General features: G+C 46.4%; 1 protein-coding gene and 1 pseudogene across 18 annotated transcripts in view; both read left to right on the top strand.

Annotated features, from left to right (window-relative positions):
* The window catches only part of r3hdm2 (R3H domain containing 2), a 337,844-nt gene that overhangs the window by 79,880 nt on the left and 233,901 nt on the right, over positions 1-24,063 (top strand). The window contains exon 3 of one of the 18 annotated variants that reach the window (XM_078201192.1): positions 6,234-6,304. The exons of the other annotated variants lie outside the window; for them this stretch is intronic. The gene's annotated coding sequence lies outside the window, so the exon portion shown is untranslated. The remainder of the gene's footprint in view (positions 1-6,233; positions 6,305-24,063) is intronic. 18 annotated transcript variants of the gene reach the window in all.
* LOC144481926 (large ribosomal subunit protein eL37-like) lies at positions 12,463-12,766 on the top strand (annotated as a pseudogene).

Here is a 24,063-nt window from a genome sequence, read left to right as displayed (position 1 = left end):
ATGCTTTACCTTGTAACCCCACACATTTATCATGGCTAATCTCCCTGACCTACACATCTTTGGACACTAAGGGGCAATTTAGCATGGCCAATCCACCTAACCTACACATCTTTGGACACTAAGGGGCAATTTAGCATGACCAATCCACCTAACCTGCACATCTTTGGACACTAAGGGACAATTTAGCATGGCCAATCCACCTAACCTACACATCTTTAGAACATAGAACATAGAACATAGAACATTACAGCGCAGAACAGGCCCTTCGGCCCACGATGTTGCACCGACCAGTTAAAAAAAAAACTGTGACCCTCCAACCTAAACCAATTTCTTTTCGTCCATGAACCTATCTACGGATCTCTTAAACGCCCCCAAACTAGGCGCATTTACTACTGATGCTGGCAGGGCATTCCAATCCCTCACCACCCTCTGGGTAAAGAACCTACCCCTGACATCGGTTCTATAACTACCCCCCCTCAATTTAAAGCCATGCCCCCTCGTGCTGGATTTCTCCATCAGAGGAAAAAGGCTATCACTATCCACCCTATCTAAACCTCTAATCATCTTATATGTTTCAATAAGATCCCCTCTTAGCCGCCGCCTTTCCAGCGAAAACAATCCCAAATCCCTCAGCCTCTCCTCATAGGATCTCCCCTCCATACCAGGCAACATCCTGGTAAACCTCCTCTGCACCCTCTCCAAAGCCTCCACATCCTTCCTGTAATGTGGGGACCAGAACTGCACACAGTACTCCAAGTGCGGCCGCACCAGAGTTGTGTACAGTTGCAACATAACGCTACGACTCCTAAATTCAATCCCCCTACCAATAAACGCCAAGACACCTTTGGACACTAAGGGGCAATTTAGCATGACCAATCCACCTAACCTACACATCTTTGGGCACTGAAGTGTAATTTAGCATGGCCAATCCACCTAACCTGCACAATTTTGGACTGTGGGAGGAAACCGGAGCACCCGGTGGAAACCCACGCAGACACGGGGAGAACATGCAAACTCTCCTCAGTCACCCAAGGCTGGAATCAAACCTGGGTCCCTGGCAATGAGAGGCAGCACACCACTGTGCCACCCTAAATGTCTGCGTATCCTGGTCAACTTTATTTTCTTGAGCAAAGCTATCGAAACCAATTAAATTAATTAATTAAATTACTATTTATGGGACCTGGCTGAGCATAAAGTTACTGTGACATTTGCCTCAATCAGCCTGCAACAAAATTCAGTGCCCGTGACCAGCTTTGGCATGTTTCAAAGAATCGGGTGCAATATAAATGAAAGTTCTTTATGTTGGGTCCCAATTGCTAACATATAGAAAGCAGCCAGATGCAGCAACTCATCACCCATTTATTAAGCATCACTGTCTACGTTTAGCTGCTGTGTATGGCAATGCCTTTGGCAGATCAGTCTTGACAGCTGGTGTAACTTCTGTGCAGAGGTCTCTTCCTCGTAATTTTTGGTTCATTGCGTATCTCCCTACAGTGTATACGAATGAAAAGGCATATCTTCAAATGCTAGGCATCACCTCTATCTCTGTAGCCACAACAGGAATTTTTATTTGAGGGTTTGGGGCAGGTGGTCAGTTTTCAGGCCAGGCTGGTGCAAAGGCACAGGCCCCTGTCTCTATATAACGGGACCAGAATATCTTCTGTGACACTGCATATCTGCAATGCCATTATCGCATTTTCATGCATGTTACCCTCCATATCTGAAGGTGGGAGGAGGTGTTTTTGTCCCTTTTTGTCAGCATGTTTTTAAGCAGTATATCTCATAAACCAATGGCCAGATTTCAACAAAACCTGTATGCAGATAGGGTGTAGTTCAAATCGCATTTTGCATAGATCTGGATCCTGCAATTTTTTAACGGGTCCGTTAACATTAGGAGCTGGGACAAATTGACTTTTTGAAAGAATGTTGTGATTTTAGAACATTTTGGATTGTTGGTATGGGGAGCATGTGGGAGTATGATGTTGAGATAGAGGATCAGCCGTCATCACGTTGAATGGCGGAACAGGCTCAAAGGGCTGAATGGCCTACTTTTGCCCCTATTTTCTACATCTCAACTGCTGTGGTGCAATTTGTTGCAGCTGCCAAACGTTGAGCAGAATGTTCAGAGCAGGTTGTTGGATGTGGATTGAGCTGAAGCTTCCTTAGTGAGATAGAAGATCTTAATAAAAACATTTTTTTCCAACTTTGCCTGCTTGAGGCTGTCTAACTAGAATGAAAAGCCTCAAGGAAGAGCTGTGTAATTGTAATAACATTGAGTTCATGCAGTGTGACAGAGGCCCGTGCTGTACTGATGTTCCTCTTCTCTTGTTTGGACATGTGCTCGCTGAAGGCAGGCTGCACCCCGTGCCATTGCTGCTACCAGTTATTTGAAGAATGACAGTCCCTTTAACTACCGGAGACCTGATTTTGATGATAGTTGTCCCCTTCATTTTGCATAGATGTTTTTGAGTATGTTTTCAATTAATGTTCTGGTTTAGATTTAATTATGTGGAGCAGAAGCAACATGAAGCAGGGTATTGACTCTGAGGACATGTTTCAGAAATAACTCAGAGAAAAATAGGAGGCACTTTGAAAGGCAAAATCCAATTAGAATTGATAGAAGAAGGATCACTGAGCCAATCTTGATGTAATCGATGATAGTAAGAGCGGTATTTTAAGCAACATTTTTCAGCTGTTACCGATACACGGCGATTTTGTTTTTGCAGCGAGACAGTTTTAATTGGAACGGTGGAATCTTGCTCTACCGTTGGTTGGCAACCAGACTTGCTAATATTAGGATTGGCTGCACTATAACTAGACAAGACTGGGATTTGAAAATAATTTGTATACCAGGGAGATTGCCAGGATTTGGTCGTGTGATGTACCTTTCATGACTGTCATTCCAAATCATTTCTATCTCGGACCAATTATACTTCCTGGCAAAGCTAAAGTTACCAAGCTTGGACCCTCTCCACACCATTCCCTGGAAGAAATTTCAGAGCACCTTCTGTTAATATTGTTATTAGCTACCAGAAAGTGTACACGCGGTCCAAGGTGACTCCCCTGTCATCTTGGATTATTTATTTACTTCCCTCTTTCCCTGTGAGTAAGCACAAAGCCTCCATTTGGATCTCCCTATTGCTCAAGTTCTGTTATTTTTCACTTATCTTCAATCGCCTGTACCCTAAAGCAGCCATATTTTAAATAGTGCCAATTTACTTTTTAATGCAAAGACATTACTATCATGTAAAGAAACCTTAGACAAAGAGAATTCTGTTGACAGCTGTGTGTAGGTGGCTGCAGCTCACTCCTATGAGTCATCACTGCTGAATCTCATTTTAAAAGATTGTGTAGCATTTGTTCTTCCTGTTATAAAAAGTCCAGTATATTAGACACAAAACATTCGGAATGACTTTACTGCTTTTACTCCTGTAGCTAACTACTTAAGCTCAGTGATGTACTCTGTTAGGCAGCCAAAGCTAGTTTTAAGGGATTTATATTTGTATGGGTAAACAATAGAAATAAGGTCTCGTTTTAGGTGGGTTTAATTTAGTGTTTCTGTGCTTGAAAGAAACCTATAGTTAAATTCCATGCTGAACAAAGGTGTAAAAGTATTTGTCTGTGTTGGGGTTAGTTTCAGTTCCACCTGAGATATCATTGTGTTTAGAAAGCTACAGCGTGAAGAAAGTTAGTTGTTTAGCAACTGGAGGGGCTCTCTAAGGGGAGCAGAAGTTCTCTTTGTTCATTAGTTTTTAGCTGAAAGCTAGAGGCAGTTGGCAACAAACAATGAAGCAGAAAACAACTCTCAGCTCTGCTAAGGAGGATAAAGAGGAACCAACTCTTTTAGCTTTGCTGTAAGAAAAGTCCTACAATGCAGTCCAAAAGAGAAAACGCTGGAAAATCTCAGCAGGTCTGGCAGCATCTGTGAGGAGAGAAAAGAGCTGACGTTTCGAGTCCAGATGACCCTTTGTCAAAGCTTTTTTTTTGGAGAAAGTGGGATGAGTTAAAGTAGAAGTTGTTGAGAGAATGAGTTCAGTCAGGCAGCGGAGAGTGGTGGTGGATGGGAATTGTTCAGGCCTCTTTTTTTCAAGAAAGAAGTGAAGACCTCTCAGGCCATCCTTGTGTGGGATGGAGGTGTAGAGAGATTGCACATCCATGATGAATAGGAGGCGGTTAGGGCCTGCGAACTGGAAACTGTCAATATGACGCAGGGCATCAGATGAATCCCGGATGTAGGTGGGGAGGGAATGGACCAGAGGAGTGAGGATGGAGTCAAGATAAGAGGAAATAGGTGGGGTAGGAGTATGCTGACACAATGGGCCTACCAGGACAGTCCTTTTTGTGGATTTTGGGAAGTAGGTAGAAGTGGGCTGTCTGGGGTTGGGAGACTGAGGTTGGAAGCTGTGGAGGGGAGGCATCCGGAGGTAATGAGGTCGGTGACGGTGTTGGAGATAATGGCTTGATGTTCAGCGGTGTGCTCATGCTCCAGGGGGAGGTAGGAGGAAGTATCTGAGAGTTGGCGCTCAGCCTCTGCGAGGTAGAGGTCAGTCCGCCAGATGACAACACTCCCTTTGTCGGCAGGTTTAATGACAAAGTTGGGTTTGGACATGAGGGAGCGAAGAGAGGAAAGTTTGGAAGGAGAGGTTGGAATGGGTGAGGGGGGCAGAAAGAATAACATGGCCAATGTCCCGTTGACAGTTCCCAATGAAAAGATCGAGGGCAGGTAATTGTCCCAGTGGGGGTGTCCAACTGGAGGCAGGTGAAAGGAGCTATGGAATGGGGGATGGACTCTTGCCCAAAGAAGTGGGCACGGAGACAAAGGCGACGGAAGAAGAGTTCAACACTACAATGGAGTAATGGTTCGGACAGCTAGTGAAAAAGCTGGAGAAATGAAGAAAAATTTCCAGAAGGTCTGGAGTTCAAGAGAACAAATAAAAAACTGGGAAATAGAACAGGATTCTGTTCAGGGACACCAGACAAAACTGAGAAGAAATTGTTTGGTTAGGATACTAGCGGGGGGGTTTCTAAAAGTAAACCTAAAGTTTGAAATGTCTTGCTATTGTCTATAAGCAAATTATAAAGTGTTGACTGGGTATCAGAACAGTCAAAACCTGAAAGGGTTAATCTGAAATCCTGGTACGGAGTTGGTGCTAAAAGTGGAGCGGAAGCTCTCATCAAACAGATCTTTTGGAAAGAGTAAACTGGAGTTTGGAATGCGGATCACTAAGTGAATGCATTGCTACGGGAGAAAATGTTAGTGTATTTTGGAAGTGGAGTTTGGAAACTTTCATGTAACAATCATCTGGAGGTACTCTGAGGAGAAATCTGCAAACCCTAACTTTGTGTGCTAATGAGACCATGGTAGCTTCAAACTCACTGTGTCATCGATGTTAATCTTAAAACCTGTGTGTATTAGTTAAACTGAAGGAGGAGTAAAGGAGTATTGTATTATGATGCAATTGAATAAATGTTTTTTTTGTTAAAATTAATTAGCAGTCCTGTGACTCTTCTTCCCTGGGCTTGTTCTCCCTGGAAAGACGGAGAATGAGGGGAGACCTAATAGAGGTGTACAAAATTATGAAGGGTATAGATAGGGTGAACAGTGGGAAGCTTTTTCCCAGGTCGGAGGTGACGATCACAAGGGGTCACGGGCTCAAGGTGAGAGGGGCGAGGTATAACTCAGATATCAGAGGGACATTTTTTACACAGAGGGTGGTGGGAGCCTGGAATGCGCTGCCAAGTAGGGTGGTGGAGGCAGACACGCTGGCATCGTTTAAAACTTACCTGGATAGTCACATGAGCAGTCTGGGAATGGAGGGATACAAACGAAGGGTCTAGTTGGACCAATGAGCGGCACAGGCTTGGAGGGTCAAAGGGCCTGTTTCCTGTGCTGTACTGTTCTTTGTTCTTTGTTTGATTTTTAAAAAAAGCTATGGTCTTTTGAGCCAGGGTTCCATTCTGGGACCTTCCCGTCTAGTTATAACATCAATTGGAATGTTAATCGTTCACTGAATCCAGTTTTCCATTTAGTTCAGATGATGGCCATAATTGGAGTCACTGATCTATGATGATTGAATGATAAATTGTATTTTTATTCTGATCACATCTCTTGATTCTGTTCATTTTTCTGTGAAGGCCACAACCCAATGCCTGCATCATAGTATATGATTAAATAATAAATTCAAATAGGATAAAAAAACATTTGTTGAAGCTTTTCATTTTGCGCTCATCAGGACATTTGCAAGAATATCAAGTATAAAGGGAGCAACAATTTATACTTCAAGAGAAGAGTGCTGATTGGTTGGTAAGTGGACTCTGATAGAGATGTTGCCATGGGGAATGCACTAGTTAACTGATGACTGATCATTAACTGTCAGACATCAGTTAACTGTCAAGCTTTGTTTAAATTCAAACCAGGCAGGTTGACTCTGTGATTGTTCAAGGCATTGCCCTGGGGAATGAACCAGAGAATGGCTGTCCCCTATTTTGTTTAGCTGAAACAGGCGCAATGTGTGTACCTATCCTTCCTGTCTGTGATGAACTGGGCCCTGTGCATTAATATATGTAGCTTTTAGCATGTGTATGCCACACTGTGAGCCTGACCGATGATCGTAAACTGGTTGTCAGCATAATTCTGAGCACACTCGGGAATGTTTATCAAATGTTGTCCGATCGCAAACGTGCATCAAATGTTGGACACTGTATTTTGTGTTTTACAAGCATGGGCTGGTTGGGTAAGGTTTGTATCTTGCCTGTTGAGAGTAGCGACTGTTTCATTCAATCGACCAGTCTTTGTGATGTACGGCCTACATACCTAGCATCATACAGGCACTGAAATTGAAAATCACATTACTTATTTGTGTGATAGGCAGAATGTCTTTTTTCAGTGATACTCAAGTTCCATATTACCAAACAGCGATTAAAATAGGATAGTTCAGTTATAATGATGCAAAATTGCCTTGACCAGTTCCACCATCATTTTCAGTATAAATTAAGATGCGGAGCATTTTTACTCTATTAAGACTTGGATTTTCAGCCTTGTTAAATAAGCTCTTAAAAGTAAATACTGTTTGCCTGTAGCTAATGTTCCAGGAGGTGCACAAATCACTCAGTGCTAAAGGTTGATGTGGTGCAGCTTTAACTCAGCGACTCATTCACACAGTTAGCTTTTGATTCATACACCAGTGGGGAGGGGACATAGAAACATAGAAAAACTACAGCACAAAACAGGCCCTTCGGCCCCACAAGTTGTGTCGAACATATCCCTACCTTTTAGGCCTACCTATAACCCTCATCCTATTAAGTCCCATGTACTCATCCAGGAGTCTCTTAAAAGACCCTATTGAGTTTGCCTCCACCACCACTGACGGCAGCCGATTCCACTCGCCCACCACCCTCTGTGTGAAAAACTTCCCCCGAACATTTCCCCTGTACCTACCCCCCAGCACCTTAAACCTGTGTCCTCTCATAGCAGCCATTTCCACCCTGGGAAAAAGCCTCTGAGAGTCCACCCGATCTATACCTCTCAACATCTTATACACCTCTATTAGGTCTCCTCTCATCCTACGTCTCTCCAAGGAGAAAAGACCGAGCTCACTCAGCCTATCCTCATAAGGCATGCCACTCAATCCAGGCAACATCCTTGTAAATCTCCTCTGCACCCTTTCAATCATTTCCACATCCTTCCTGTAATGAGGCGACCAGAACTGAGCACAGTACTCCAAGTGGGGTCTGACGAGGGTCTTATATAGCTGCATCATTATCCCCGGACTCCTAAACTCAATCCCTCGATTGATAAAGGCCAGCACACCATACGCCTTCTTAACCACCTCCTCCACCTGCGGGGCCGATTTTAGAGTCCTATGGACCTGGACCCCAAGGCCCTTCTGATCCTCTACCGTACTAAGAGTCTTTCCCTTTATATTGTACTCCTTCATCCCATTTGACCTGCCAAAATGGACCACTACGCATTTACCTGGGTTGAAGTCCATCTGCCACTTCTCCGCCCAGTCTTGCATCCTATCTATGTCCCTCTGTAACTTCTGACATCCCTCCAGACTATCCACAACCCCACCAACCTTCGTGTCGTCGGCAAACTTACCAACCCATCCCTCCACTTCCTCATCCAGGTCATTTATGAAAATGACAAACAGCAAGGGTCCCAGAACAGATCCCTGGGGCACACCACTGGTGACCGACCTCCATTTAGAAAAAGACCCATCTATACCCACTCTCTGCCTCCTTTGGGCAAGCCAGTTCTGGATCCACAGGGCAGCAGCCCCTTGGATCCCATGCCCTCTCTCTTTTTCTAGAAGCCTTGCATGGGGGACCTTATCGAACGCCTCCACAGCATACACCTTCTCTACAGCTGTGACACTATCCCTGATCAGCAGTGCCACTCCACCCCCTCTCTTGCCTCCCTCCCTGTCCTTCCTGAAACATCTGAATCCCGGCACCTGGAGTATCCAGTCCTGTCCCTGAGACATCCAAGTCTCCGTAATGGCCACCACATCACAATTCCAGGTATCGATCCACGCTCTGAGCTCATCCCCTTTATTCACTATACTCCTGGCATTAAAGTAAACACATCTCAATCCTTTGGTCTGAGCTCTCTCCTTCTCTATCCCCCGTCCATCCTCCCTCTTACACCGTCTATAACCCTTCTCTGTTTGCGAGCTAACTTCCTCGCTCCCAGTCACCTCATCTCGATCCCCTCCCCCCAACCTATCTAGTTTAAACTCTCCCCAGTAGCCTTAGCCAACCTTCCCGCCAGGATATTGGTCCCTCTGGGATTCAAGTGCCACCCGTTTTTTGTGTACAGGTCACACCTGCCCCTAAAGAGGTCCCAATGGTCCAGGAACCTGAATCCCTGCCCCCTGCACCAGTCCCTCAGCCACACATTCATCCTCCACCTCACTCCATTCCTGCCCTCACCATCCCGTGGCACAGGCAGCAATCCTGAGATTACTACCTTTGCTTTCCTCCTTCTCAGCTGTCTCCCTAATTCCCTATACTCTCTTTTCATGACCCCTTCCCTCTTCCTTCCCACATCAGCGGTACCAATATGTTCCGCTACCTCTGGCTCCTCTCCGTCCCCCCTCAGGATTTCTGGGAGTCGACCAGCGACATCCTGGATCCCGGCCCCAGGGAGGCAGACCACCATCCGAGACCCCCCCCTTCCTCCGCAAAAACGCCTGTCCGACCCCCTTACTGTCGAGTCCCCGATTAACACTGCCTTCCTCCCCTTTTCCTCAGCCCTCTGAGTTACAGGGCCGGACTCCACTCCGGAGACACGGCCACTGCTGCTTCCCCCAGGCGGGCTGTCCCCCCCAGCAGTACTCAGGCAGGAGTACTTGTTGTGTCGGGGCACATCCACCGGGGTGCTCTCAATCACCCGAGCTTTACCCTTCCTGGCCGTCACCCACTTGGCCTCCTCCCGTGGCCCTGGTGTGACCACCTGATGATAGCTCTTGTCTATCACCTCCTCATTCTCCTTTAACAGCCTAAGATCCTCGAGCTGCTGTTCCAGCTCCCTAACACGGTCCCTCAGGAACCGCAGCTCGACACACCCCTCACAGATGTGGATGTCCGGGAGGCCAGGTGCCTCCAGGACCTCCCACATCCTACACTGGGAACAACACACTGGCTTCACACTCATATTTGACCCTTTATACCAAGGTGCGCAGAGACGAGTAAATAAGAATGAAAGAACTCACCCCTGCTTGCCCTTCCCCCGAAGCCCTGTGAGCCAAAGCCCTTACAGCTCACACTCTGCTCCCTGCTCACTCCGCTGCCCACTGTATACTGCAGCCTACCTTTTATACTTCGCGCGCTTAAAAAACCCTTCCCAGACTCCTTAGCAGCCCACTTTCGGTTTTCAGTTTAAAATTAAGAAAAGAAAAATACTACTCGCAAAATAAAGGCAAAAAAAACCACACTAACTGACTAGAACAAAGAACAATACAGCACAGGAACAGGCCCTTTGGCCCTCCAAGCCCGCGCCGCTCCCTGGTCCAAACTAGACCATTCTTTTGTATCCCTCCATTCCCACTCCGTTCATGTGGCGATCTAGATAAGTCTTAAACGTTCCCAGTGTGTCCGCCTCCACCACCTTGCCTGGCAGCGCATTCCAGGCCCCCACCACCCTCTGTGTAAAATACGTCCTTCTGATATCTGTGTTAAACCTCCCCCCCTTCACCTTGAACCTATGACCCCTCGTGAACGTCACCACCGACCTGGGGAAAAGCTTCCCACCGTTCACCCTATCTATGCCTTTAGGTCACCCCTAAATAAATAAATCTCTCGCCAGCACTCCTGCCACAAATCACTCCCTCTCTGCTTGCTCCAGTGGAACAAACTGAAGTGGAGATGGGAGGAGCATGACAAGTTCATTGGCAATTTAGTTTCTGTAAGCTGGAAGAAGTATCACAAAAGCCTGGTTACCCTCCACGTTGGAAGTGGTGTGACATTGGAGAAGGCAATTGGGAAGGAGCAGTCAAAGTTTGATTGGACTGATGCAGTGCTGTTGCCCTTTGTGATAGTTTGTGGTTCAGCAATTGTGGAATGTCAACCATAACGTGACATTGCAGTAGGATAGTCTTGTATAATAAGTCTCCCATATGTTGTGTGCAAGAAAAAATATTGGTGACATTTTTTAAAAAAAGCACTGCAGATTATAAAATTAATGTTGATCTGTTGCCTATTTGCAATGTGTTTATTGTAAAATACATGCACTTGAAAAGTAGGGCTGCTCTCCAAGTCTCTGAAATGTTCCACAAGGGGTAAACACTGGCTGCTTGTTCAGTTTGTGTGATACATGCAATCTATATTAGATCAGGTTGATATCCTGAGAGGAAGTGTTATGTGAAACAAGTTGCCTGTGCTGCTATAAAATCAGGATTGTTTATACTGAGTGGAAAGTTGGCGTGAGAATGTTGTTTTTTACAGGGCTTGGAAAAGCAGTTTGCGAGGATTCTGCTGATAGTGTTCACGGTGAACTTGACCATCTTTCTTGCTTGATGAGTTCAACAGACCTCCTTGGCTGAATCACTGAGTGTTATAAGTTCTGTATCCCTGTCTCTGTATTGGTCAATGGCATTGCATACCCATCCCTGATCAGCAACTGATTGAATGCTTTTGTATAGCTTGATGTTGTAGCTCTGGGACTGATCAGTGCAATATCTTGGGAAAAGATTTCATAGAAACCCTACAGTGCAGAAGGAGGCCATTCGGCCCATCGAGTCTGCACCGACCACAATCCCACCCAGGCCCTACCCCCACATATTTTACCCGCTAATTCCTCTAACCTACGTATCCCAGGACTCTAAGGGGCAATTTTTTTAACCTGGCCAATCAACCTAACCCGCACATCTTTGGACTGTGGGAGGAAACCGGAGCACCCGGAGGAAACCCACGCAGACACGAGGAGAATGTGCAAACTCCACACAGACAGTGACCCGAGCCGGGAATCGAACCCGGGACCCTGGCGCTGTGAAGCAGCAGTGCTAACCACTGTGCTACCGTGCCGCTTGTGCTAATCTCAGTTAACCACAAGAAGGGTAGGTTGATGATGATGTCTGATACCAGCAATATCTTTGAGAGGTCACATGACACCAGGTTATAGTCCAACAGGTTTATTTGAAATCACAAGCTTTTGGAGCGCTGCATCTTCGTCATGTGAAGTTCACCTGGGAATCTTTTATAGTGAACCAAACTTTATTTAATAACAGTTTAAATATAATTCTAACAAGTGAAGCAACTTAACTATTAACAATTGAACAATATTTAAAATTTTACTTTTTAATCTTGTCACTGTTTCAGTTCCAAAGAAGCAACATTTCTCTTACAGATGTAAATGCCACTTTAAGTACAGTTAGCAACCATAAATATACTTGCAATAAATTTTGTTAACCGTCTTGAAGCTTTCAGAGAGATTTTGTGGTGAGAGACAGTGTGTTCTCAGGAACCAAAAGAGATTTTTTATGGCTGTGACTCATCTTTCATTCCCTCACCCTGCAGTATAAATATCTCCCACTTTCTCTGCCTTTAAGCTTTGACAAAGGGTCATCTGGACTCGAAACATCAGCTCTTTTCTCTCCTTACAGATGCTGCCAGACCTGCTGAGATTTTCCAGCATTTTCTCTTTTGGTTTCAGATTCCAGCATCTGCAGTAATTTGCTTTTATCGAATGTTCTCAGGAATTGCCTGCACATCTCTGACTTCAGCAGGGCTGCACACTCAACTATAAATCGAGTAAAATGGAATGGCTTCTTCAGCTCAAAAGCTCTTTTTCTCTCTTCCTTGATTTCTTCTGGAGCATATCTGGCTCTGTTCAGCTGGCTTACGCTTACTCCATTGTTACAGCCTTTCTCAACCTTGAGCTGAGCGAGAGACCTTTCTCCCGGCTCCCTCACAGCCCACTAAAAGAAAAACGCCTGCCACACTTTTGCCACAGCAGTGAGAATGACGAAGGGAGCATCGTCATTTGGTAAGAGGCGAAACAAGTCCCACACTCTGTCGGCGATGTGGGGCTAAAGCATTTCACCTGCAGAAATCAACCTGCTGTAAATGTGCCTACCCTGCCAAGAGGAAGAGGAAGTATAACTGGAGTGCCAAGGCCAAAAGGAGAAACACAACTGGTACAGGCCGCGTGAGGCACCGGAAGGTGGTGTACCGTCGATTCAGGAATGGATTCTGCGAAGGGACCACCCCGAAGCCCAGGCGTTCCACAATGGCTTCCTCCAGCACTGCATAAAGTACCAGTGTACCTACACACCAAATAAAGCTATGGTTTGGAAACATTAAAAAATGGAACAGAGTGCTCCAGCTCCATCCTTTCTCTCTTGTTGCTGGGACAGATCACTTTGGATTTTAGTAGGAACTGAAGTTAACCCCTTAACAGCCAACATGAAATCTATCCATAGCTTCTCCCCAGGCACAGAAATATTAAATTAAACCTACCTAAAACTATATCTTCTAATGTTTTACCCATCCAAATTCAAGTCCCTTAAATCTATTATTGGGTTTCTTAATACCTCCCCGCTTTGAAAGAAAGAAATCTTCCTAATCATTAAGATTTCTTTACCATGGAGTTAAATGTTTCTAGACACACAGGCTGTCTGCAGAAGAAAAATCCCAAATTTTAAACATTCCCCTTAAAGAAAGAATTAAAAAAAATATTAATTGCATGTGTGTCATTACAACCTGCACTAGGGGCGGCACGGTAGCACAGTGGTTCGCACTGCTGCTTCACAGCTCCAGGGACCTGGGTTCGATTCCCAGCTTGGGTCGCTGTGTGTGTGGAGTTTGCACATTCTCCCCGTGTCTGCGTGGGTTTCCTCCGGGTGCTCCGGTTTCCTCCCACAGTCCAAAGATGTGCGGGTTAGGTTGATTGGCCAAGGTAAATTGCCCCTTAGTGTCCCAGGATGCATAGATTAGAGGGATTAGTGGGTAAATATGAGGGTTAGAGGGATTAGTAGGTAAATATGTAGGGATACGGGGATAGGGCCTGGGTGGGATTGTTGTTGGTGCAGACTCGATGGACCGAATGGTCTCTTTCTGCACTGTAGGGTTTCTATGGTTCTATGGTTAATCCAGGCAAGTGGCTAGTGTTCCATCTTGTGCCTTGTAGATGGTGGACAGGTTTGAGGAGTCAGAAGGTGAGTTACCTGCTGCAGGATTCCCAGCCTCTGGTAACCACAGTGTTTATGTGGCTGGGTCCAGCTCAGTTTCTGGTCAATGGTAACCCCCAGGATGTTGGTAGTGGGGGGATTTATGTATATAAAGGGGAGATAGTTAGATTTGCTCTTGTAGGACATCAGCATTGCCTGGCATTTGTGTGGCGCAAATGTTACTTATCACTTACCTGCGCCTTTCTGCATATTGACATGGACTGCTTCAGTATCTGAGAAGTTGTGAATGGTATTGAATATCGGACAAGTAGGCAAATAACTCCACTTCGAACCTTAAAGTCATGGGAAGGTCATTGATGAAGCAGCTGAATATAGTTGGGCCGAGGACACGAACCCTGAGGGACTCCTGCAGTGATGTCCTGGAGCTGAGATGATTGACCTCCAGCCACCACAACCATCTTCCTTTGTGCCGGGTGTGACTCCAACCAGCGGAGAGTTTTCCCCCTGATTCCCATTGACTCCAGTTTTGCCAGGGCTCCTTGATGCCACACTTGGTCGAATGCGGCCTTGATGTCAAGGGCTGTCACTCTCACCTCACCTCTGGAATCCAGCTCTTTTTGTTCATATTTGGACCAAGGGTCTGGAGTCAAGTGGTCCTCAGACTGAGCATCAATGAGCAGAGTATTGCTGAGTAAGTGCCAGTTGACAGTGACCAGGTTATGTCTGAGTAAGTGACATTTGGTATCACTGTCGACTATACCTACCGTCACTTCGCTGATAATTGACTGAGAGAACGGTAGTTGTTCAGGTTGGATTTGTCCTGTTTTTTGTGTATTAGATTTACCTGGGTAATTTTTGTAGCTGTCCTGAAACAGCTTGGCTAGATGGCTCGGTAAGTTCTCGAGTCTTCAACACTACAGGCAGAAGGTTGTCAGGGCCTGCAGCCTTTGCAGTATCCAGTGGGAGTGAATCATATTGGCTAATTGGCTTCTGTGATGGTGGGGACCTCAGGAAGAGGCAGTGATGGATCATGCACTCTGCAGTTCTGGCTGAAGGTGATTATAAACACTCCAACCTTGATGTGCTGGGCTCTGCATTATTAAAGATGGAGATGTTCACTCAGCCTGCACCACCCCACATTGGTTATTTAATGACTGAATATGACTGTACTGCGAAACTTGGATTTGATCGGTTGACTTTAGGAACTCTGAACTCTGTCCCTTGCCTGCTGCTTTAGTTGTTAAGCATGCATATAGTCCTGTGTTGAGGAGGTCTTGTGATGCAATGGGTAGCATCCCTGCCTCGAGCCAGAAGCTCTGGGTTCAAGTCCCAATTCAGGACTTGCTGGCTTCACCAAGCTGGCACCTCATTTTGAGGTATGCTCCTGGCATGTCCTCCTGCACTCTTCATTGAACCAGGGTTGATCCCCCTGGCTTGCTGGTAATTGCAGAATTGGGGATATGCTGGATCACAGCGTTACAGATTGTGGTTGAGTACAGTTCTGCTGCTGATGGCCCACAGTGCCTCATGGATGTCCAGTCTTGAGTTGCTAGATCTGTTTGAAGTCTATCCCTCTTAGCATGGTGATAGTGCCACACAACACGATGGAGGTTATTCTCAATGTGAAGATAGGACTCTGTCTCCACAACGACTGTGCGGTGGTCACTCTTACCCATACTGTCATTGACAGATGTATCTGCGGCAGGCAGGTTGGTGAGGATGAGGTCAAGTAAATGTTTCCCTGTTCATTCTCTCATCTGGGGAGGCGGTGATGTGTCCAAGATCACCATTGCAGATGTCAGAACAGTTTTCTCGAAGGTCAACCCACAGAAAGTGAATGGCCCAGATGGGGTACCTGGACGAGCATTCAGATCCTGCGTGGATCATTCAGGGAGTATTCGCAGACATCTTCAACCTCTCTTTACAACAACGTGAGGTCCCTATCTGCATCATCCCGGTACCAAAGAAAAGCCAGGCAGCGTGCCTTAATGATTTGCCCGTTGGCTCTGACATCCATCATTATGATGTGCTTCGAAAGGCTAGTCATGGCACGAATCAATTCCAGCCTCCCGGACTGCCTGGATCCACTACAGTTCGCCCACCACCACAACAGGTCCACAACAGATGCCATTTCCCTGGCCCTGCACGCAACCCTGGAACACCTGGATAACAAAGACACCTATGTCAGACTCCTATTTATTGACTACAGCTCAGCCTTCAGCACCATTATTCCCACGAAACCCATCTTCAAACTCCGTGGTCTGGGCCTTGGCTCCTCCCTCTGCGACTGGATCCTGAACTTCCTAACCCACAGACCACAATCAGTAAGGATAGGCAACAACAACACCTCCATGATCATTCTCGGAACCAGTGTCCCACAAGGCTGTGTTCTCAGCCCCCTACTATACTCCTTATACACCTATGACTGTGTGGCCAAATTCCCCTCCAACTCGATTTTCAAGTTTGCTGACGACACCACGGCAGTGGGTCGGATCTCAAACAATGATGAGACAGAGTACAGGAATGAGATAGAGAATCTGGTGAACTGGTGCGGCAACAATAATCTCTCCCTCCGTGTCAACAAAACGAAGGAGATTGTCATCGACTTCAGGAAGCGTAAAGGAGAACATGCCCCTGTCTACATCAACGGGGATGAAGTAGAAATGATCGAGAGCTTCATGTTTCTAGGTGTCCAGATCACCAACAACCTGTCCTGGTCCCCTCACGCCGACACTATAGTTAAGAAAGCCCCACCAACGCCTCTACTTTCTCAGAAGACTAAGGAAATTTGGCATGTCAGCTACGACTCTTTCTAACTTTTACAGATGCACCATAGAAAGCATCCTTTCCAGATGTATCACAGCTTGATATGGCTCCTGCTCTGACCAAGACTGCAAGAAGCTACAAAGGGTTGCGAATGAAGCCCAGTCCATCACGCAAACCAGCCTCCCACCCATTGACTCTGTCTACATTTCCCGCTGCCTCGGAAAAGCAGCTAGCATAATAAACCCTGGACATTCTCTCTTCCACCTTCTTCCGCCAGGAAAAAGATACAAAAGTCTGAGGACACATACCAACCGACTCAAAAACAGCTTCTTCCCTGCTGCCATCAGACTTTTGAATGGACCTACCTCGCATTAAGCTGATCTTTATCTACACCCTAGCTATGACTGTAACACTACATCCTGCACTCTCTCCTTTCCTTCTCTATGAACGGTATGCTTTGTATAGCATGCAAGAAACAGTACTTTTCACTGGATCACAATACATGTGACAAATCAAATCAAATGTAGTGATGTTGTCCCTGGAATAGTAATCCAAAGAGCCAGGGTAATATCTGTGGGGTTTAAATCCCACTGTAGCAGATGGTGAAATTTGAATTCAATAACAAATTCTGGAATTAAAAGGCTGATGATGACCATGAAACTATTGTGGATTGTTGTTTTAAAAAAAAAATCTACTTCATTCATGGCGTTGTCTGGTCTACATTCCAGATCCACGTGAATGTGGTTGACTCTTAACTACCCTCTGAAATGGCTGAGCGAGACATGCAGTTCAAGTGCAATTAGGGATGGGTAGCGAATGCTGACCCAGCCAATGGCAGCCATATCCCATTGAATGAATAATGAAAAACCTGCTGCAGGCCCATGGAACAAATTCACAGGAGCCTGCTGATGAACTTTTAACACACAGAATAAAACATTTATTAAGCAAGAAAATGAACTATATTACAAAATCAAAAAGGTTGGTAAGATCTCAATACCAGCCCAAGAAAATGATTCCAACCGCACTACTCCTTTATCCCAGCACATCATTATGGACACACAAATCCAGACAGACAGGCAATTTGCAATAACTGTCTTATATTCTAACCTTCAGGCTAAGTATGAGGTATATCTGAATTAACAGGTGAACTGGTCAACAACACCACACTCCAAAATACATGGCAGATGAGGCCAAAGTAGATTCCATGGATTTCTCAACAACCCACCCAAACTTTTGTCACACTGTAAGCCAAGCAGTCTCATGGAAACTTTGTTTTTCTCACAAGGGTTTCCAATCTCCTCATTTAAATAGCTTGCCTTGGAATTCCCTTCAAATGTACCTCCCACTTGGACAGCTTCAACAAGGATCCACCTTAGATTCCTCATCTTCAATCTCACCTTCCAAGATTCCTTTTCCCTGGATCTCCCAAATACACGGAAGCCTCAGCTTCGAAGCACAATTTCAGATCTTTGATCGTACCAAGCAGAACATCGCCAATCCAACAGGTCCGCGGCAAGGAGTCAATTCCTTTGGTTGCATCTTCAGGTTTTTGGGGCTTCTCTTGATCCGTGTCACTTCAGGTCTACTCTTCACAGCTCTCTCTTTAACTTGTAGCCTATTGTTCTGATCATTTCGCTTAACCTGAATTCTAGGACATCTCTCTGATCCCTGTCTTTGTCCTTACATGGGGCTTTCTTCTGAGGCAACTTTCCGAGAAAATTCTGTCCCAGATCTCTAAAATGTGGTGACGATGTTCCAATGGGACCTTTCCTTGAACTCCTGTTACTGCTGTCAATGTTGTGTAGGGTTATTTAGAAGATACAGAGGCCAAGTGGCCTCAAGTCTGTTCCACCATTCAGTGTGATCATGAGTGATCTTCAGCTTCAACTCTCTTTTTCCACCCACTCTTCATACCCCTTGATTACCTGAGAGACCAAAAACCTGCCCAAATCTGTCTTAAGTATATTAAATTATGGAGCAGCCATAATCCTCTAGGACAGAGACTTTCAAAGGTTCACAATCCCTTCGAGTGAAGAAATTTCACCTCATCCTCAATGATCAGCCTCTTAACTTGAGACTATGCCCCATGTTTTGGATTCCCGCACCAGGGGAAACTAGCTCCACGTCTGCCCATTCAGCTCTGCTTGTAATAGATAGTGAGTGCGATTATTTGTATCTTCAGGGCATCCAGAATATATTTAGCAGACATCTTATTTTTGTATCTCAAAAAGATGGCAATGGAATGACTTTTCATAGCTCAATGGTTAGTTTAAGTCTCGGGATGTTAGTCTGTGCTTTTTTTAACGCAAAATATTTTTCTTCAGTTTAGAAGCATTCTGTAAACAAAAGGAGGAACACTCTGGTCAGGTGGTGTCAGTCACCATGCTAGGCTTCTGCACCAAGGGGTAAGCGTGGTGACTGAACACAGTTTTGCTTTTTGCCCTGGCCATGGTCCGGATTACCACCAAGAATAAGAATTAGCTGATACGATTTGTGAAGTGGTAGTTCGGAGGTTGTACAACGTGGGTTAGAATCCTAGTGATTGCCAAAATAACTGAGGGCCATAGACAGCAAAGGAGCTCAAACCTGGAAAGGGATGAGTTTGAGTTGGCAACCGTTTCAAGTAATTAGCATGGTAGGGAGTGGGGGAGGTGGCAGGAGGATTCCGGGAGCCCTTGGGCAGGACTTTTATTTCTGGGCTCCTGCCAAATGAAATCCAACAAAGCGGCACGGTAGCACAGTGGTTAGCACTGCTGCTTCACAGCTCCAGGGACCTAGGTTTGATTCCAGCTTGGGCCACTGTCTGTGTGGAGTTTGCACATTCTCCTCGTGTTTGCATGGGTTTCCTCCGGGTGCTCCGGTTTCCTCCCACAGTCCAAAGATGTGCGGGTTAGGTTGGTTGGCTATGCTAAAAATTGCCCCTTAGATTCTAAGATGCGTAGGTTAGAGGGATTAGCGGGTAAATATGTAGGGATATGGGGGTAGGGCCTGGGTGGGATTGTGGTCGGTGCAGACTCGATGGGCCAAATGGCCTCTTTCTGCACTGTAGGGTTTCTATGATTCTAGGCCCAGTCTGGCAAATATGCCCTTCAGGGCCAGACCAGTCAGCAGTGGTGCTGCCAATCGACACTGAAGTCCCCCACTCAGAGTACATTGTGCCTATCCACGTGGAGGAGAACTGATTCATCGGCCAAGGGGGACGGTATGTGGTAATCAGCAGGAGGTTTCCTTGTTCATGTTTGACCTGAGGCCATGAGACTTCATGGGGGGAAGAGTTAATTGTTGAGGACTCCCAGGGCAGCTGCCTCTCGACTCTGTACCGCTGTGCCGCCACCTCTGCTGGGTCTGTCCCCTCGGTGGGGGCAGAGTGATGATGGAGTGGTCTGCGATTTGTATCCGCCATGCAATCTTTCTTTCTGGGTTTCCTCTTTCTTTTTTGAACTTGGGTCAGCCACTTGCTATATATGGCAAGAACTCTAGCATTAATTCTCAAACAGATTCTGCAACTCAGGCCAGGAACACTCAGACACAGCTTGAATCGCAATGTCCATTGACACTTTTCTTTGGCTCTGACGCATCCTAGTCTCTCTAAGTGCTTGCCTTTTTCAGAAGAGACTGATATTGACAGTGAGTTTGACAGGTCAGGCCTGTCATTTTCTGAGGCCAACCTTTGCACAATCCCCTTTGACCTAAAGTTGTGAAACCCTGTGAATGTTTGGGTGCCAGTTCCGAATTCTGAAGGGAATGCTGTCCTCTGCCATTCCCCAGTATTTAGGTTGTCGTGTTCCCGGATAATGTGTGGCAAACAATGGGTGCAACAGCTTCAGTTTTCTGCCAAGTTTGCTTTCACCATACCCAATCCTGCAATTGTACTCTTCTAACAATATAGTTTGAAACATTTTGGATTTTGCAGAATGCAAAGACTTTTGGGGTAAATGATTTGGTGGTGCCTTGTAGATTGAGAGCTCATTTGAGTTTGGGATCCCTGCGTGGCATTGAGCCAGTTATAGTTTGTGATGTTTGCAGGATCCTCTCAGACAGTGTTGTCCAGCGACGTTGGGTAGATAATGACTTTTTTGATGAAATTTACAACTTAAGCACAAGACATCTATTGGGCACATGTCCTCAATAATCCGATCTGCAGGGTGTGCGCTTGTTGTTGTCAAGTTGTAATTGCAAATTGGTGTTTGTCAAATTGTAAAATGCGAGGGAAGGCATTGCATGGTCCCTTTCAAAAGGTGGGGCTTTTTCTGTGTTTAGAAAGTTTAAAAAAAAATGTAAGTACGGATAGAGTGCCCAAAATGAAATATCCAAAATGAAACGTGTATCCAAAGGCCAAGCAGCAGGGTTACTAAGGCAACAGGCTTTCAGGCTTTTGAATATTTTTGAATTCAGCCTATCAATTTGAATTAGGCACTCGGATACCAAGAACCTATTAAATTTAAATTTGATTGTTTTAGCGCCCTAAGATCAATCCTATTGTCGGGGATATTGATATGTCATCATGGATATAAAAAGAAGAGGGCAGTGGGACAAAGGCAGAGAGCAACTGCCAGAGTAACAGCTCTTAGTTCAGCTAAAACTGCTGGCTCTCTCTCATAGCCTCATTTATGTCTTAAGAGAGAGCACCGATGGTGAAGGTACGAAAGAAGAATCAACAGAGAAGAATATTTCAGAAGACACAAAACCTGTTTATAATTTAGAGAGTGACTAAAATTCTATTTTTTGTTAATGAGTGGGAATTGTATTTGTTGGAACAGCATTCCGTTAGAATTAGAATTCCATTAGGATTAGACGGAGTCAGCATGGATTTATGAAGGGGAAATCATGCTTGATAAATCTGTTGGAATTCTTTGAAGATGTAACTAGTAGAGTTGACAAGGGGGAACCAGTAGATGTGGTATATTTGGACTTTCAGAAAGCGTTTGACAAAGTCCCGCATAAGAGATTATTGTGCAAGATTAAAGTGCATGGGATTGGGGGAAGTGTATTGAGATGGATAGAAAACTGGTTGGCAGAGAGGAAACAAAGGGTAGGAATTAATGGGCCCTTTTCAAACTGGCAGGCAGTAACTAGTGGGGTGCCACAGGGAACGGTGCTGGGACCCCAGCTATTCACAATATATATTAATGATTTGGATGAGGGAACAAAATGTAACATCTCAAAGTTTATAGATGATACCAAGTTGGGTGGGAGGGTGAACTGTGATGCGGATGCAGAGATCCTTCAGAATGATCTGGACAGGTTGAGTGAGTGGGCAAATCAATGGCAGATGCAGTATAATTTGGATAAATGTGAGGTTATTCACTTTGGAAGCAAAAACAAGAAGGCAGATTACTACCTGAATGGCTGTAAATTGGGAGAGGGGAGTGTGCAGCACGATCTGGGTGTCCTTGTGCACCAGTCGCTGAAGGTAAGCATGCAGGTGCAGCAGGCGGTAAAGAAGGCAAATGGTATGTTGGCCTTCATTGTGAGAGGTTTCGAGTACAGGAGCAGGGATGTGTTGTTGCAATTATACAGGGCCTTGGTGAGAACACACCGAGAGTATTGTGTGCAGTTTTGGTCTCCTTTTCTGAGGAAGGATGTTCTTGCTCTCGAGGGAGTGCAGCGAAGGTTTACCAGGCTGATTCCGGGGATGGCGGGACTGATGTATGAGGAAAGATTGACAAGGTTAGGATTGTTTTTGCTGGAGTTCAGATGAATGAGGGGGGATCTCAGAGACTTATAAAATTCTAACAGGACTAGACAGGGTAGATTCAGGAAGGATATTCCCGATGGTGGGGGGAGTCCAGAACCAGGGGTCACAGTCTGAGGATTGGGGGTAGACCATTTAGGACAGAGGTGAGGAGACATTTCTTCACCCGGCGAGCCTGTGGAATTCATTCCCACAGGAAGTAGTTGATGCCAAAACATTGAATGTATTCAAGAGGCGGCTGGATATAGCACTTGGGGCGAATGGGGTTAAAGGTTATGGGGAGAAAGCAGGATTAGGCTATTGAGTTGGACGATCAGCTATGATCGTAATGAATGGGGGAGCAGGCTCGAAGGGCCGAATGGCCTCTCCTGCTCCTATCTTCTATGTTTCTAAGTATTTTATTTGGTTTGTTAATTTAGTTAACTTGTTCACTGTTAGTTAGATAAATTGTTACTTGTTGACTTCAGAGAGAGTCTCGGGGAGTTATTTTGATTTAACACTAAAAGTTGCTGAAGAGCAGATTGTGCCACTTCACACTCACTCGAACAGATTATAGGGCGAGGTACTCCTCTGAGTGGTTAGGTGTTAGTTCTCAGAGAGGGGATCCACCTCTGCTTCATAACAGTATGGAATTGAATCCTAACAAAGGTCTTGTGACAGTGAGTCACTTTGAGCCAGAAACTCTGGTTCAAGTCCCAACCCAGGACTTAATGGCCAAGGAAGGTTTTTCATACATGGTCAAACAGGTTGAGTATCAGCCTGCAAATCCTTTCAACACCCCAATGGCAGGTAATAGGAATGGGAGAGATTCCTGGTCAGCCATGCTTGGTGCAGAATGGCGCCCCTCAAGCTATAAGCCTCTTGCTGCTGAATGGTCGCATCTGTTTTTCTTCCTGGCCACTACCTGTTAATAATCTGTCCAAAACAATGTGCAGCGTTGGTGAAAGCACCGGCTTCAGCACAATGTAAGCGGCAGCCTTGTCTCAAGACGTGAATTGTCCACTGGTCAGCTTGTCCAGTTGGAACCATTGCAGATCAACAGAAGAAAGCAGCTCAGTTTCAGCATGAGCAGTTCCAACAGGATAAACTGGAAGGGGAGATGGTATGGGCGAGTCTGGAGGCAGAGAGCAGACAAACAGGCCGATCTGGAAGGGAAGGGGAGGGGAGGGGGGCTCTGGACGGAGAGTAGGGGGGAGGGGGGTCTGGACGGAGATTAGGGGGCAGGGGGGTCCGGTTGGAGAGTAGGGGGGAGGGGGGTCTAGATTGGGGGGAGGATGGGGGGGGTCTGGACGGAGAGTGGGGGGGGGGTCTGGATGGAGATTAGGGGGCGGGGGGGTCTGGACGGAGATTAGGGGGCAGGGGGGGTGTCTGGACGGAGAGTCGGGGGGAGGGGGGGTCTGGACGGAGAGTCGGGGGGAGGGGGGGTCTGGACGGAGAGTCGGGGGGAGGGGGGGTCTGGACGGAGAGTAGGGGGGAGGGGGGTCTGGACGGAGAGTCGGGGGGAGGGGGGGGGTCTGGACGGAGAGTAGGGGGGGAGGAGGGGGTCTGGACGGAGAGTAGGGGGGGAGGGGGTGTCTGGACGGAGAGTAGGGGGGGAGGGGGTGTCTGGACGGAGAGTAGGGGGGGGAGGGGGGGTCTGGACGGAGAGTGGGGGGGGGAAGGGGGGGTCTGGAAGGAGAGTGGGGGGGGCGGGGTAGGGTCTGGAAGGAGAGCGGGAGGGCGGGGGAGGGTCTGGAAGGAGAGGGGGGGCGGGGGAGGGTCTGGAAGGAGAGCGGGGGGAGCGGGGGAGGGTCTGGAAGGAGAGCGGGGGGGGGGGGGATGTAGGCCTGAGCCGGGAGAGCGGCAAGTGGACTGTTTATGGGATTTGACGCACAGCAGAGTCTGATAGTTGGTCAGGTGCTGGTGTGACCTGATGCGTGTCTCAATTGCTGGCCAAAAATCTGGAACCTGTATGTTGTGTCTGATAAATTC

Source organism: Mustelus asterias, chromosome X (assembly GCF_964213995.1).
Source record: "Mustelus asterias chromosome X, sMusAst1.hap1.1, whole genome shotgun sequence".
Lineage (NCBI taxonomy): Eukaryota > Metazoa > Chordata > Chondrichthyes > Carcharhiniformes > Triakidae > Mustelus > Mustelus asterias.
The sequence above is the reverse complement of the archived record's forward strand: the minus strand, read 5'-3'. Positions and strand labels throughout refer to the sequence as shown.